Raw genomic sequence first — 17,553 nt, 5'->3', positions numbered from 1 at the left:
ACGTAGCTGTTTTACTGCAGAGTTTAAAAGGTTGAGCAGAGGCCGACGAAACACAAAACGTAGTCAGAGTCTTTTACACAGCAGACAAACAACAAATCCTCAAGGGCAGAGCTTTAAATAGAGGGAATGATTAAAATAGATTTAGGAGACGAGTCTCTATTTTGCATGGAGACTGGAAGCTGGCTGAAAAATGCTGCCAAGGAAAGGATTGAACCTTGCACACAAGTAGTGTTTAGTTAGGCACATGAACCGGCAAGGAATGAAAGGATATGGGTATGTACAGGCAGATGGGATTAGCTTAATTTGGCATTGTGGTCAGTGGAAACACTGTGGGCAGAAGGGGCTTTCCCTGTGCTAGACTCTCCTACGTAGGTTGTGTGCTGAGACATGGATAGACACACACTGTTACTCGGGCAGCAGGCAGGAAGAGAAGAGGCTGATGCGAACAGTGAGGGAGCAGACCGGTTGATCGGACTTCACCAGTCCACTCCCATATAAACATGGCAATAGCAGAGAGAAGCGAGCAGCTCATCTGATCCAGTTGGCACTGTCTCCATCCGTTCACATCGACCTGCAAACCACAGAAGAAGCCCATTACATCATCTCTCCTTCTTCTTACACACAGCAAGTACATTCCGACCGCACGTCAGTTCAGTTTATTGCAGCCGTGCCCGGGTGGAAAGCCTCATCTCCATCGTAGAGCCTGAGATGCTCACCCCTCAGTGGTGCTTTCCCCTGCCCCACACTCGAATCAGCCTTTCTTCTTCTTTTGTGCTGATGGCAGCTCACAATTCTCAGGAAGGTGCATTACCACAGCCTACTGTATTAAGGTACAAAGGGAGGCTTGATGGGGATCAGATGCTACCTCCCAAATCTATTTTAATTAAAAAGCTCACCAGGGCTCTGCACGACGTAAGTATCCCTGCTTCAGGTGCTAGAAAATCCTGCAAAGTAGGCACCCCAGACCTATCCATTAATTGTCAAAATAACTTCCCATTTTCCAAATAGCATCCGCAGCACATCATGATCACATTCTCCACTGTGTCCTGGACTTTACAAAAATCACACGAATTATTCCCATACTTACGAATAAGTGCCAAAGTGAAGAGCAAACCGGTATGTCCGAACCTCAGTCTCATCAACCGCATATCGGCACTCCTAACCTTCCCAAAGGTGCCATCACCGGACTGATGGAAACAAATTGTAATAACACCGGCCTGTCCACATCTTGTCCCACAATTTCTGCCATTTCCGTATCCCAGCAAACTATTACAACTATTACAACAACAGGCTTCATACTTTCCTATAGTAATTATCATACCCAACTCAGACTTAGTAAGTGATTGTTTTGCTCCAACAGCTGCCCTTTCATATAACCATGAAACACCCACGTGTAGGTCCCCAACAAAACTGTACAACTATTCCCGCTGTCCCCGGAAAATATAGATTATAATACAGGTCCATCAACACTGCAATTCCAAACACTGCAGTACGAGGCAGAGTCTGAAAAGATCACAACCCTGTTTGGCTGAACTTAATCTACCCATTGCTGACTAATGATAAAGGCCATCAAGTCGGCCGAAGGGCCTGTATTGTGCTGCAGGTTTTCTATGTTTCTATGAAACTTTGTGACGTCAGCAAAGAATCGACAAATGAAGATGAAGAGAAGAATGAGCAACGTCCACGACGGAGCAGCGCGTCACCACGTTCAGACAACAGCAGAGAGGCGCAGCGGCAGCGTGCTGGGCCCATGGGCGTCCATTCGGTCGATGGATTGACGATTGTTTTCATGGAGAGCTCTGGAGGTGACGGAGGTCATATCAAATTAACCCGGGCCTATCAGGATAGTAGAAAACTGTCCTGACGTGTGTAAACTTAGAGACCATCACATGGAGAACTTCACGCGATGGTGTTTGGAAACTGGAACCCATGACTGAGTGGCTGGTGAGGCAGATACACTCACAACTGTCTGGGCGGACACCTGAATCATCAAGACACCGAAGACCATAGCTAGTAATGAGCTCTTTTCTGGTGTGATCGGTAGTTGATTGTCAACACGGATGTTATGAGGCGAGATGCCCGTTTTAGGGTTGCAGGATTCTGTGAATCTATATTAAGTTTTTGAATCACAATAAAGGGTTTAATTTACTCTGGTAATGGGGAAGGGGGATGGGAGAGATCCCATTGTGTAAAATAGACAGAGTGTGTGGTGAGTAGACTGACAACACTCAGTGTGAACACATCATCCGACATGTTTTGATGTGTCCTAGTTGGCTGTGGGAATCTGAGTTAGAGTGAGAGCAGGAAACTGCACTGATCGGTTCACCGGGGAAAATGTGAGGGACAGCACTTCAATCCTTGATCCACTGGCCAGCCCAGTGTGAATAATAATTTTACACTCACCCATCGATTTAAATACCTTCGGGAATTCGTACGGAGTTGTCAGGGTTGGACCATTCGGACGCTAGAAGTGTATGACTGTGGTTCGAGCTGTTTTCTGAATGTGGTCACTCTGATTCCTCAGTCTGGTGCAGTTGCTGTTATCTGTAGTTGATGTCGCCGTCCTCCAACAAACCGGAGATATACACAACACCCAGTGTTTCAATGCATATCTTTTCCCGCCTGTCGCATTAAAAATCCAGAAATATAAATATATACTACTGCTACTACCTCGGCTCAGGCCTAGGGGGGCGGCGGCGAGCACGATAACGGAATGTCCACTTTTCCCTCTCTCTCATCAGTGTGTTCAGTCATTTACGTTAGCCGCGCCCCTGTCTTCTTGTAGCATGTTCACCATCGTCTTGGTTCATAGGCCAGGGTTCATCCTCCCATGCTTGTGCTCCCATATGATGACTAGGCTGGCAGGAAGCTCGAGGTGGCGTACACAGTGCCCCGCCAGTTGCAGTCTTCTCTCCTCGATTTCAGTGGTGAGCATCGGTAGGTCGTCAGAGAGCTCGGTTCGTCATGTGCTGTTGCCAACTCACGTCAAGAACCATGAGGAGCATTCGTGTTTAGCAACCAATAGGAGACTTTCGCATAGTCCTGGTGAGTGTCACATCTCGCACTAGTGCTCTATGGCTGATATGAAGATCCTCTTTTTAAGCCCTCTGGTCAGAGTCGACTTCCAGATTTGCTTCATGTCGTTCATAACCCTCCACGCCAGCGCCTCCCGTTTCTTTATGTCCTTCTCCGAACTCATTATTCTTGATCCGAGGTACTTGAAGTCAAAGACTTTCTTAATGGTATCATTCTTTACGGTCTTTAGAGTACCTTCGTCGCAGTTAAACGCCATGTACACTGTCTTTTTAGCGTTTACGTGAAGTCCAACTTTATTGCACTCAATTTCCACTTTTTTCAGTAGCTGCTGTGCTTCCTCCATCTGGTCAGAGTGCAATACTATGTCATCTGCAAAATCGAGATCTGTGATGGTAACTGCTCTGACCCTTTTGGTTCGTCCAGTTTTTAAATATATAACTATAATTAGAAATGTTCATTCCAACAACACGGAGTTGGGCTCTAACGAGAACACTTTCTTTTGCTAATCCTTGAACACAACAGGTGACGGAATCGTTGGAGAAAACTGAGACACTGCTGTGGGAAGGACACAAGTGAAAGGCTCCTGTACTACAGTTGACAAACATCAATGTAATTCTATTCACGCTTTTTTACTCTTAAATGACCATGAAACAGGCTAAAAATAGCGATTCCTCGTTAGTTTTGTGGTTGGTATCCCCATCTGTCACGCGGGAGACCGGGGATCAATTCCCCGACGGGGAGATACAAATTTTACTGCATTATTCTGTCATGGTCCCGTCTGGCAATCCCACACCTTGCCATTTGCCTCAGCATTTGAGCCTCGATCACCTCATTTAGATTCCAATCATTACCAAGTACCACTAACTACACGCACCTGCTTCCCATCTAACGGCAGGATAAAAACCCTGCGACCACAGCAAGAAGCCGCCAGTTCGTTGGTCGAGTCTTGTGACAGCAAACCCTGTTTCCTATTCCTGAGAACTGTTAGTTCTAAGCTTCGCATCTTCTCCTGGATATTGGCTCCCCGTCCGCGGAGTTGCTATGCCTAACAACTCTGCCTCAGCATCTGTGTCCTGCACTTGGGTTCGTCCCGAGCCACATCTTTGCAACAGAACGAACTGGCCAACATGAACCCAGCGGACACGAATCCTCTGCAACAAGCCCTCGACAGCCAGGACTCCCTATTGGGCTTGCACAAGAACTGCTCTGGGAAGTCATGGAAAACCTCCGTTCCCTGTCAGTAGTGTAAGAAAGGTCAGTGAACAGGTCGACTGAGTATCCACCCATCTTACCCCGTCGACTCCGGGAACTCCTTCTGACCAGCCCAGATAGTCTGTGGTGGCGACGCCCGAGACGTCAACAACACGTCCGCTAAGGGAGCCGCACGTCCCTGAACCAGAACCCTACGCCGGAGATCTGGGGAAGTGCCGGGCTTTTCTGCTGCAATGCTCCCTGAATTTCGAGCAGCAGCCATCCACGTACGCCACGCACAGATCTAAAATAGCTTACACTATGGGGTTGTTCCGAGGAAATGCCTTAGCGTGGGCCACCGCGATTTGGGATAATCAGCCAGAGACCTGCTCTTCCTTCCCCACCTTCATCTCAGAAATAAGGAAGATCTTTGACCATCCCGTCTGCGGTAAAGATGCCGCTAAGCGGCTACTCACCCTCCACCAAGGCTCACGTAGTGTTGCAGAATACTCCGTGGAGTTCCGGACGCTAGCGGCCGACTCGGGCTGGAATGATGAGGCATTCCAGGAGGTATTCCGGCAAGGTCTCTGTGACAGGGTAAAGGACGAGTTGGCGGCTAGGGATAACACCAACAACCTGGATTCATTGATCTCCCTCGTCACCAGGCTGGACAACCGACTCCGAGAACGACAGAGGGAGAGAACCGGTCGTCCATTGGCCACCCCACGGCATGCTTCACCATCTACTGCTAGCCCTAACCTCTCTCCTCCTCCCACTCCTAGAATAGCATCCGGCCCGGCCGTTTCCACCACCCCGGGAAAGGAACCAATGCAGCTGGAACAGAGCCGTCTTTCTCCTTCCGAGCGGCTCCGGAGATTAAGAGCAGGGGATTGTTTCCATTGCGGTCAGTCTGGCCACTTTCGTGAAACCTGCTTCCCTTCGGCCAAAAGGGGAGGGCTCACCAATAGAAAGGGGGACTCTGGTGTGTCAGACCACATTCCCTTCTGTCCCCCAATCCCGGATGCGTGTCCAAGCTACTGAAGGCTACAACCAACAGTCCCTGTCCTTGTCTGCATTGATAGACTCCGGTGATGAGGGGAATATGTTGCATGAAGAAATAGAAACGCAGGACGGAATGACTCGAGAGCCGTTGAGTACCCCTCTGGGAGCTCGGGCATGGACGGGAGACTTCTGGCCCGAATCACTCACTGTACCTCACCACTGTCTTTGATTCTCTTGGGGAACCATCGGGAGCAGCTACAATTTAACTTGATCTCCTCCCCTCAAGCCCCCATAGTTCTTGCGTACCCATGGTTGAGCGCCACAACACTGGCATTGATTGGTCTACCGGAAGGATAGCCAGCTGGAGTGCGTTTTGTCACGCCACCTGTCTGCAGTCGGCCCTTTCCCCTGTGAAAACCACCTCGACCTCACCTGCAGCTGAACCCCCTGACTTGTCCAGGGTTCCAGCGGAGTACCACGACCTGGGACACGTGTTTAGTAAGCAACGCCCCCTTTCCCTGCCTCCGCACCGACCATACGATGGTACTATCGACCTTCTCCCCGGAGCTCCTATGCCCACCAGTCGGCTGTATAACTTGTCCCGGCCAGAGAAGGAGGCAATGGAGGGTTACATCAGTGAATCTCTGCGCGGCGGGCATCATCCGACCCTCATCCTCCCCAGTGGGCGCAGGGTTCTTCTTCGTGGGGAAGAAGGATGGTTCACTACGTCCCTGCCTCGACTACCGAGGCCTAAATCATATAACCATAAAGAACAAGTACCCACTGCCTCTGATAAGTTCTGCGTTCGAACCACTTCACGAAGCCACCATATTCTCGAAGTTGGATCTACGAAGTGCCTACCATCTGGTCCGAATAAGGGAGGGGGACGAGTGGAAGACGGCGTTCAATACCCCTTTAGGCCACGTCGAGTACTTGGTCATGCCTTTTGGCCTCACCAATGCCCCTGCAGTCTTTCAAGCCTCGATTAACGATGTACTAAGGGACTTAATTAACCGCTTTGTGTTTGTCTATCTGGATGACATCCTCATCTTTTCCAACAGTCCCCAGCAACACTTTCTTCATGTCCGCCAAGTCCTGCAGAGACTGGGGGAGAATAAGTTATTCGTAAAGGCAGAGAAATACGAATTCCACGTCCCCTCGGTCAGCTTCCTAGGTTATATCATCGAGAGCGGACAGGTCAGATCTGATCCCGAGAAGATCCAGGCGGTGACGGAGTGGCCCAAATCCACGGACCGCAAGCAACTCCCACGGTTCCTGGGGTTTGCGAACTTCTATGGCCGGTTCATCAGAAACTACAGTCAGGTGGCGGCTCCTCTGACCCGACTTCCCTCACCTGCCACACCTTTCCTTTGGAACTCCGAGGCGGACTCAGCATTCGCGGAACTAAAGAGGCGCTTCACGTCTGCGCCCGTTCTGATTCAACCGGACCCTCCTGTCAATTCATTGTGGAGGTTGACGTCTCCGACTCCGGGGTGGGAGCGGTACTGTCCTAACCTTCGGGCCCGGATCAGAAACTACATCCCTGTGCCTTCTTCTCTCGCCGACTGTCTCCCGCTGAACGAAATTACGACGTGGGGAACCGGGAGCTACTGCCGGTCAAGCTGGCTTTAGAAGAATGGAGACACTGGTTGGAGGGGGCGGAACACCCGTTCATATGTAGACGGACCATATGAACCTTGAATATATCCAGACCGCCAAACGCCTGAATTCTCGCCGGGCCCGTTGGTTATTCTTTGGCCGATTCAGGTTTACCCTCAAGTACCGTCCAGGATCCAAGAACGGGAAGCCGGACGCGCTATCCCGCCAGCATGACTCCACGAATGACACTTCCAGTTCCGAGACTATCCTCCCACCTTCCTGCGTGGTTGCCTCCCTCACTTGGGAGATCGAGGCTAAAGTAAAGGAAGCCCAGCGGGACGACCCCGACCCGGGCAATGGACCCAGTGATCGCCTGTACGTGCCCGCCTCCGTCAGGTCCCAGGTTCTCCAATGGGGGCACCCATCCCGCTTCGCCTGCCACCCCGGGAGTGACCAGACCCTGGCTCTACTGAGGAAGTACTTTTGGTGGCCGTCCATGGAGGGGGACACCCGTTCTTACGTCTCAGTTTGTTCCTTCTGTGCCCGGGGAAAAGTCTCTCATCGACCACCTGCGGGGCTACTTCGTCCTCTACATGTTCCTGGTCGCCTCTGTTCACACATCGCCTTAGATTTCGTCACCGGTCTACCCCCTTCCCGCGGAAACACCACGGTCTTCACCGTGGAGGACCGATTCTCTAAGGCGGTGCTCTTTGTGGCCTCTCAGGAAACCGCAGATCTTCTCGTCCTCCACACCTTCTACCTCCACGGAATTCCCACGTACATCGTCTCCGATCGGGGTCCCCAGTTTGTCTCGCAAGTATGGAAGGTCTTCTGCCAAGCCTTGGGCACATCCGTCAGCCTGTCATCCGGCTTCCACCCCCAGACGAACTGGCAGACGGAACTGGAAAACCAGGACATGGAGGCGATGCTTCGTTACGTAACGGCAAACAACCCACCGATCTGGAGCGACCACCTCCCGTGGGTTGAGTACGCCCAAAACTCTCTGGTGAGCTCTGCCATTGGGAGGTCTCCATTCGAGTGCTCCCTTGGGTACCAACCCCCGGTGCTTCCCGCGCAAGAAGATGAGATTGAAGTACCGTCGGTTCAGGACCATATTAATAGGTGCCTTAAGAGTTGGGAGCAGACGCGCACGGCCCTACTCAAATCAACAAATCGAAATAAGAAGACAGCCCACCGAGATCGCATCCCGGCGCCTGAGTACCGACCTGGGCAGATGGTGTGGCTGGCCTCCAAGGAAATCCCGCTCAAGAACGAATATAGAAAACTCGCTCCTCGCTTCCTGGGAAGGTGGAAAGGGAATGGTAATAAACCCCACAGTGGTCCGCCTAAAGCTGTCTAAGATCCATGCGCATCCACCCAACCTTTCATGTGTCTCAGTTAAAGCCAGTTTCCATCAGCCCCTTGTGCCCCCCTGCCGAGACTCCCCCACCTGCCCGTATCATCGACAACCATCCGGCATACACCGTCCGACGACTACTAGATGTGCGCCGATGGGGCAGGGATCTCCAATATCTGGTGGACTGGGAAGGGTACGGTCCAGAAGAGTGTTCCTGGGTCCCCCGCTCCTTCATCTTAGACCCTTCCCTCAGCCGGGATTTTCATCGGGACCACCCGTACAGGCCGGGAGGATCGCCTAGAGGGTCCCATTGAGGGGGAGGTACTGTCATGATCCGGTCTGGCAATCCCCCACCCCGCAATTTGCCTCAACATTTGGGCCTCGATCACCTCATTTAGATTCCAATCATTCCCAAGTACCACTAACTACACGCACCTGCTTCCCATCAAACGACAGGATAAAAACCCTGCGACTACAGCAAGGAGCCGCCAGTTCGTTGGTCGACTCTTGTGACAGCAACCCCTGTTTCCTATTCCTGAGAACTGTTAGTTCGAAGCTTCGCTCGTGTCCTGGGTATTAACTCCCCGTTCGCGAAGGGGCTACTTCTCGTGCCTCTGCCTCAGCATCTGTGTCCTGCACTTGGGTTCGTCCCCAGCCACGTCCTTACAACAGATTCAAAATATTAATAATATCTTGAGAATTGTAAGCTATGTTTTTAAAGGTACAATAACATATATAATCCTTCCTGGTGCAATCTGACCGGTACTATTAATACCCTTCTTAAATTCACACAAAGAAAAGTCTACATTACTAACATTGCTACAGGTGACTTCCAACACATCAGAGTATTCACTTAAAACCTTACTTACCCCAACATCGTTTAGGTTGTTCACTTAATTTATCTGAGAACATAGCAAACCTACTGCACAATACACGTCTTTTGGTCCACAATGCTGTGCCAAACATGTACTTTCACATAGCCCCCTATTTTTTTCTAAGCTCCATGTATCTATCCAGGAGTCTATTAAAAGACCCTATTGTATTTGCCTCCACCACCGTCGCTGGCAGCCCATTCCATGCATTCACCACTCTCTGCGTAAAAAAACTTACCCCTGATATTTCCTTTGCACCTACTTCCAAGCACATTAAAACTGTGCCCTCTTGTGTGAGTCATTTCAGCCCTGGGAAAAAGCCTCCGACTATCCAGACGATCAATGTCTCTCATCATCTTATACACCTCTATCCGGTCACCTCTCATCCTCTGGTGCTCCAAGAGGAAAAAGCCAAGTTCACTCCACCTATTCTCATTACGCACGCTCCACATCCTGATCATGAATTGCAGCAAATAACCGATCCAGAAACACAGAATTCTCTGTTTGATTAACAATCACCTTCTCAAATCAATACTGGAATTTTATTAAACCTATGAACCCGTTACCCTGCCCAATTCTCTTAATTCCCCAAACTTCTCCAAGTTTAATATCCCCTCCAATACAATCACAAGACGATCTCCAGTAAACCTTTTTCGAACCTTCACCACTTTCCTCACTGCAGCCTGGGTCCTTTCATAATTAAGAAGGTTACTTGGAGAGTCATACTTCAAAACTCCCCCAAACACCTTATTTCTCCCCTAATTTCCTCTGCACTCTCCACCGTCCACCATGGAACCTTCATCCTATTAATGTCATTTAAAAACAGGAGACGCTTGCACTGCAGTTTGATGAATAATAACCTTTCATCACAGAAATCTATATCATCCTCGACGTTCAGTCGTGACAGAGGTTCATCACGTAAAACATCTCCCAGTTTGCTTTCCCAAACTTCCAAATCCTAAAAGTGATCTCCTGTCCCTTATATAACTCCAAAACCAAGCTTATAAATATGGGAAAATCATCGCTCTCCAATGCTTCATCACCCATGACATCCCACTCACTCACTCCAGCCAGAATGTTAGAAACTGAAGTTAAATCTACAGCAGTTTCCAAACGATGAACAATAAATCTCGTACCTCTCCCACCATTAAGAAACACAAAATGTGAAATATTGAAAAATATCTACTACAATCAAACCATTCTGTTAACAACCCCACATTGAATTCTGTGCACTAAAATACCCACACCTAACATCCCTTAGTGAGCTGCAGCTACATATACCTTCCAGCAAATCAATCAAAAGCTTTCAGAACAGTTTTACCGCTTCAATGCTCCTATTTGTTGAATCAAATATTTCTACTACAGACAGCTCATGCACTTCATTCATATCCACAACTCTATGTCCTATCCCTTTCCTTATTAAACGTATAACACCACCCCCTCTACCAGCTAACCTGTCACATGTAATTACAATATAATCCTGCAAATTGACGCATAAATATGGTAACAGCCAGGTTTCATATTGGGTGCATTTGATGAATCAGAAATAAACTTCTTAATGTGTTGCCCATCCAGCTTCTCCCATTCCACTGCAATATCCTCAATCTCATTCTGTACCTGGACAAAGAGACTGAAATACAGATATCCCGCCCATCAGAGCTTCTTTTACAGTTTCCCACATAACACCAGTTGTACCTTGATATTTTCTGCAGCTTTTACAATAATTTTAATTTTCTCAGTACAACTAGATATCTGAACGGCACAATTCACCATATCATTTATAACATCACAAACTTCCTTTTATCAGCTAGTAGTGTATCGTTAGTAATGGACCTGTGATGCGACATATAGCCACTGACCTCACATTCTGTTCTCCGACTGGTAATACCTTATTAACATTTGGTTTAACTTTTTGCTTTAACCTGTTGAACTTCAGCGGCATTCTTAAGCACTTCACATACTCATAAATTGCACTATGTTCTCGCGATTACAACAATTAAACAATACACCTTCACATTCTTCATACTTATGTTTCCCACCACACTTACTACACCTTAATTTCCCATGACACACTGCCACGACGTGCCCAAACCTCTGATATTTTTACGTCTAAGCAGAGGCAGAATATAAGTTCATATATCATAACTAACATACCCAGACTAACTTTATCAGAAAGCTTCACCTCATCAAAATATATCAATAGATAAGTTATCCATCCTGTCCCCATTTCAGACTACTTGTAATCTCTTCACCTTCTTAACCTTGTCTCCCAATAAATGAGAATTAATCTCTTCGATCAAAATCTGCACCGGAACACCAGTTCTAACACCTCTGATACTTCTATTTTCATTAGGCAACATGTATACTTTTGTTTAAACCAAATTAAGTCTTCAAATGAAATGCCTTCTCACAGTTTCTTATCCTAACGATTAGCAAAGCACCTCCTTTAAGGGTTGAGCACAATCTATATTCCCAAAAGCAGTTTTCAACTCTGTGGCTAATTTCAAACGAGAAAACGCGAAGATGCTGGAAATCCAAGCAATACACAGGAAACGCTGGATGAACTCAGGACTGATCAATTGTCTCCGCCCGACGTGTCGACTGAACTGGCTGGCCTGTTGAGTTTCTCCAGCATTTTTTTTTTGTTTTGGTGTTGCTGTACTTGATTTCACGGGATTGATAGAAGGCTGTTCTTGGTCAAATTTAAACAATACCTTGAAATCGTTTTCTTTTTTTTTTTTTTACAAAATATCCATCCCTACCGTTCCATCACTTGAAATCATTTCAAAATTTCGTTACATTTTCCGTTTTCCAGCTCTAGATTCAACTGCATTCCAACTCCTCTGCCACTCACCCGAACCCTTCATTTCGAGTTCCTTTTCCAGACAGGATTTCCCCCTCCCTCCTGAACCTACATTAACAGATCAAGTCACTTCTTATTGTCATATCGACCGCAACTGCTAATACAGTTCACAGTAAAAATGAGACAACGTTTATTCAGGACCATGGTGCTACATGAAACAGTACAAAAAAACTACACTGAACTACGTAAAACAGCACAAAAACTACACTAGACTACAGGCCTACACAGGACTGCATAAAGTGTACAAAACAGTGCAGACATTACAATAAACAATAAACAAGACAATAGGTACTGTAGAGGGCAGTAGGTTGCTGTCAGTCCAGGCTCTGGGTATTGAGGAGTCTGATGGCTTGTGGGAAGAAACTTTTACGTAGTCTGCTCGTGAGAGCCCAAATGCTTTCGTGCCTTTTTCCAGATGGCAGGAGGGAGAAACGTTTGTATGAGGGGTGCGTGGGGTCCATCATAATGCTGTTTGCTTTGCAGATGCAGCGCGTGTTGGAAATGTCTGTAATAGCGGGAAGACCGACGCTAATGATCTTCTCAGCTGACCTCACTATCCGCTGCAGGATCTTGCAATCCGAGATGGTGCAATTTCCGAACCAGGCAGTGATACAGCTGCACAGGATGATCTCAATAAAACCTCTGTTGAATGTGGTGAGAATGGGGGGCTGGGAGATGGACTTTTCTCAGCCTTTGCAGAAAGTAGAGATGCTGCTGGGCTTTCTTTGCTATGGAGCTGGTGTTGAAGAATCAGGTGAGATTCTCCGCCAGGTTAGCACCAAGAAATGTGGTGCTCTTAACGAGCTCTACCAAGGAATCGTTTATGTTCAGCGGAGAGTGGTCGCTCCGTGTTCTCCTGAAGTCAACAACCATCTCTTTTGTTTTGTTCACATTCAGAGACAGGTTGTTGGCTCTGCACCAGTCCGTTAACCGCTGCACCTCCTCTCGATCTGCTGACTCATCGTTCTTGCTGATGAGACCCACCACAGTCGTGTCATCGGCCAACTTGATGATGATATTTCCCATTATCCCCACACATTCACTGCCTGCGCCACCAACTGCTACTGCTCCTGAGCCAGTCAGCAATTCGAACCCTCCGCATGTGTTCTGCCGTCAATCAGATCTATGGACGGAGCAACGCAGCGGGTGCGCACGTGTTGCAATGACGTCACAAAATGTAAGCATACCTTCCGCGGTCCACGTTGAGAAACGTCTGTTTGGAGGATCCAGGGCTGCGGGAGAGGCAGGGCGGCTTTAAACCCGTCCACATGGTATGGTTCTTTCCAAAGTGTCTCAGCTGTACCTTTGCCTGTCTTCTCCACACAGTCACAAAGCCAAACTGAGAGAATCGGCATGAGTGTTGGGAAAGAGCAAGAGTTTACATCACACAACAGCCCCGGTCTAATGTGTTTGGAGTGACGTATTCGGGCACCGGATGTTCGCCGAACGCTTTGAGATACAGACGTGTTCAGGGAATATCTGGGAAAAAGACCGCTGAACACAACGTTCCTTGATTTCAGGAAACTCTCCCGTTCCGGGTCATTCGCATACTCGAATGTCCCACTTTCTAAATGAGGTTTAATGTGGATAAATGTGAGGTTATCCACTTTGGTGTCAAGAACAGGAAGGCAGATTACTATCTGAATGGTGTCAAGTTAGGAAAAGGGGAAGTACAACGAGATTCTAGGTGTCCTTGTTCATCAGTCACTGAAGGTAGGCATGCAGGTACAGCAGGCAGTGAAGAAAACTAATGGCATGCTGGCCTTCATAACAAGGGCGGTTGAGTAGAGGAGCAAAGAGGTCCTTCTGCAGTTGTACAGGGCTCTGGTGAGACCACACCTGGAATATTGTGTACAGTTTTGGTCTCCAAATTTGAGGAAGGACATTCTAGCTATTGAGGGAGTGAAGCGTAGGTTCACGAGGCTATTCCCGGGATGGAGGGACTGTCGTATATTGAAAGATTGGAGCGACTGGGGTTGTATACACTGACATTTAGAAGGATGAGAGGGGATCTGATTGAAACATAGAAAATAGAAAACATAGAAGATTATTAAGGGATTGGACACGCTAGAGACAGGAAACATGTTCCCGATGTTGGGGGAGTCCAGAACCAGAGGCCACAGTTTATGAATAAGGGGTAGACAATTTAGAATGGAGTTGAGAAACAAACTTTTTCACACAGAGGGTTGTGGTTCTGTGAAGGCTCTGCCTCAGAAGGCAGTGGAGGCCAATTCTCTAGAATATTTCACATAAGGGTTAGATAGAGCTCTTAAGGATAGCAGAGTGAAAGGACATGGGGAGAAGGCAGGAAAAAAGTACTGATTGTGGATGATCAGCCATGATCACATTGCATGGTGGTTCTAGCTGGAAGGGCTGAATGGCCTACTCCTGCAACTATTGTCTATTGTCTAACACTTCAATCCCGTTTGTTTCGTTGAAAGCTTCTCTTGAATTTCCAGTTTCTATTTGAAGCAGGAAAACGGTCTCCCCGCCGGGGATTCGAACCATCTGTCTCTCACGTGACAGGCGGACATACTGACCACTGAACTAAGGAGGAATAAACACGAGTGTGGACTCTGTCTCATGGATGTCAGGGTTAGTAGAGTTCATATTAGAGTCACTCTGATGTTTGTTTGTTGAGAGTAGAGCTGCCGCTTTTTCCCCATCCCCTTCTCACTGCGTATCAGTGGTGTATCAGGATTCTTTAGCGATTCAGTCACTTACTGTGTTCAAGAACTGGCCAAAGGAAGTGATCACATTAGCGTCTAACTGACCGGATATTTATAATCAGGATTTATTTCTCATTTACTGATCCGCGAAGCAGGAAAGCATTCGAATCTCTTGGGTCGATTCTCCCTTCAGTCGGATCCAGCTGCTGTGTTTCTCCCATCTGTCGGAACGTCGCGACATCCACTGGTCGGAATAGGAACTGCAACAGAGTGAGGAACGATCCTTCAGAAAACAGCTCAGACACTGAGATCGAGTTACAGATTCTTATAGCACCAGAGACCGTTCAGTAACCGAGTCTGGTTTGCATCATGGGGAGATGGTGGAATAGTGGTGAGCAGAGCTGCTTCCCAAGCAGTTGACCCGGGTTCGATTCCTGGCCATTTCAGGTTGTACACTTTTATACTGAAAAATAACCTCTAACCGGGCACTATGAACGCAGAACTCTAATTCATGGGCGATTTGTTTAGAGTGAAATTCACTCTAACGGCTCAGATGGATCCCTCATGTACGATAGGGGTGGTCCCTCTTGTAGGATGATCGAGGACCCCAAATTAAAAGAAAAACACAGCATTAGACCAGAGAGGTCTGTTAGATTTCTGACCAAAGACACAACGCGCCCCAGAAATTCTCTCTTTCCTCACTTCCATCGGGCAGAAGGTACACAAGCCTGAAAGCACGTATCACAGTCTCACGGATAGTTTAAGTCCCACTGTTGTGTCTATTGAATGGTGTCCCGTAGGATAGGATGGACGCTTAACCTCACTAACTACTGCGTTATGGAACTGCACATTATTATTTACCTGCACCGTGCTTTCTCTGTCGCTGTTACACTTTATTCTGCATTTTGTTATTGTTTCACCTTGTTCTCTCCCAATACACTGTGTAATGATTAAATCTCTATGAACAGTGAGAATGAGAAGCGTTTCACTGTATTTCGGTTTATGTGACTGAAACACGTAGAACAGATTCAATTCCTACTGAGCCCGTTGCGGCAGCAGTAGGGAGCGCCGGCCTCCGGACAGCGCAGTTTCCCAGCTGGTAATGAAACGCAGCAGGAAATAAGAGCTGAGATCTCAGAGTGGGAGCACTGAGAGAGGGTTTCAATGAACTCCTGTCGAAGGGAAGTTTCAATTCTCTTCAGATTATGCATTCCCTATTGACATCAATGGATCTGTGATTGAAAGGGTGAAAGTTGCTCGGTATACACATCAGCGAGGATCTCACGTGGTCCGTACACACCGGCGGTGTGGTTAAAAATAAACACAACAGTGCCTCTTTCACTTCAGACTGTTGAAGAAGTTTGGTATGGGTCCCGAAATCCTCATGACATTCTGCAAGGGTAGAATTGACAGCATCCTGACTGACTGCATCACTGCCTGGTATGGGAACTGTACTTCCCTCAACGCAGGACTCTGCAGAGAGTGGTGCGGACAGCCTAGCCCATCTGTAGATGTGAACTTCCCACTATTCAGGTGTGTACAAAGGACCCGAAGGATAGTTGGGGACCCCAGTCACCCCAATCTCGAAACGTTCCAGCTGCTACCATCCGGGAAACAGTACCGCAGCATAAAACCCAGGACCAACAGGCTCCGGGACAGTTTCTTCCACCTGTCGGACGGACTGATTAATTCACGCTGATACAATCGTATTCCTACGTTATATTGACAGTCCTGTTGTACATACTATTTATTACAAATTACTATAAATTGTACATTGCACATTTAGACGGAGACGTAACGTAAAGAATTTTACTCCTCGTGTATGTGAAGGACGTAATTAATAAAATCAATTCAATTCCATGAATGGTAGAGACTTCACAGTGCCGAAGTCGAATCACAAACGAGAAAATGTGCAGATGATGGAATTCCAAGCAACACACACAAAATGCTAGAGGGGTTTGGCCTGAAACATCGACCGTATACATTATTCCATAGATGCTGCAGAACATTTTCTCTTGTATGAGAAAGAGATAAAAAAAAAAAAACTGTTGATCACTGGCTCGAAGCACCAGCCTTTCGGTTAACAGCCGAACGCGCTCACCGATTGCGCCACAGAGACGAGAATTCAAAGAAGTACGAATAAATGGCACATTTCAATTGAAATGCGGTTTCTTTCTACAGATGCATAATGTGACACATTTGTGTTTTAAAACACGAAGGTGCATAAACGCTGTCGCCAACAGAAAATATAGCAGAGGATGGTTTCGATCCATCGACCTCTGGGTTATGGGCCCAGCACGCTACCGCTGCGCCACTCTGCTGGGGAAAATACAAAGAATTGTTGTGTGTGAATGTTGTGCTATGCTTTGTGTGTCTCTGTGTGTTTATCTCTGGGTCTGCATATGTCTGGGTCCATTTCCTCGTTTCCCCGTATTCATACCCACTTTCTAAACTTTCTTTCGCTCGTTCCCTGTTTCTCCTCTTTCTCTTTTTCTCCATCTTTCTTTCTTTCTTCCCTGCTTTCTGGTCCACCCAGTTATTATCTCTATGCCGTTTAGTCTCTATCCTTTCTTCCATCTCGTTCCCGCTATTTCGCCAGTGACTGTATTTTACATTATTTAATTTTTCAGACAGACAATTCATCCCACTTGTGAGGCTTTGAAAAACATTGCGACATTTTCACCCACAACGCGGATTCAATTCCGAGGTGACATTAACTTCCTAATCCTGTCCTGATGATTGAATGACTGTCGGAGTCCCTTCAGTGTTGAACCAGCAGTTCAAGTTGTGAAGCGGAACTCGCGACATTAATGCACTAGAAGTACTGACTTCAAATGCAGCAAATCCTCCACCGGCATTAAATGTTGGTATCATGTTCAGATCATCACGGCCGGACCAGTTAGTGACAGATAGGGAGGTGGGAACTATCGCTGATGCCCTGGAACGAGGGGCGGTTTTTCCATT

General features: G+C 47.5%; 1 protein-coding gene and 1 non-coding gene across 2 annotated transcripts in view; one reads left to right on the top strand and one right to left on the bottom strand.

Annotated features, from left to right (window-relative positions):
* Window positions 1-17,553, top strand: part of LOC140189166 (uncharacterized) — a 751,862-nt gene that overhangs the window by 508,877 nt on the left and 225,432 nt on the right. The window lies entirely within an intron of this gene.
* trnam-cau (transfer RNA methionine (anticodon CAU)) lies at window positions 16,839-16,910 on the bottom strand. Its single transcript has one exon. It is a non-coding gene; the product is annotated as a tRNA-Met (tRNA).

The sequence above is a fragment of the Mobula birostris genome, chromosome 28, assembly GCF_030028105.1.
Source record: "Mobula birostris isolate sMobBir1 chromosome 28, sMobBir1.hap1, whole genome shotgun sequence".
Lineage (NCBI taxonomy): Eukaryota > Metazoa > Chordata > Chondrichthyes > Myliobatiformes > Myliobatidae > Mobula > Mobula birostris.
This window is presented reverse-complemented; position numbering and strand designations above follow the sequence as displayed.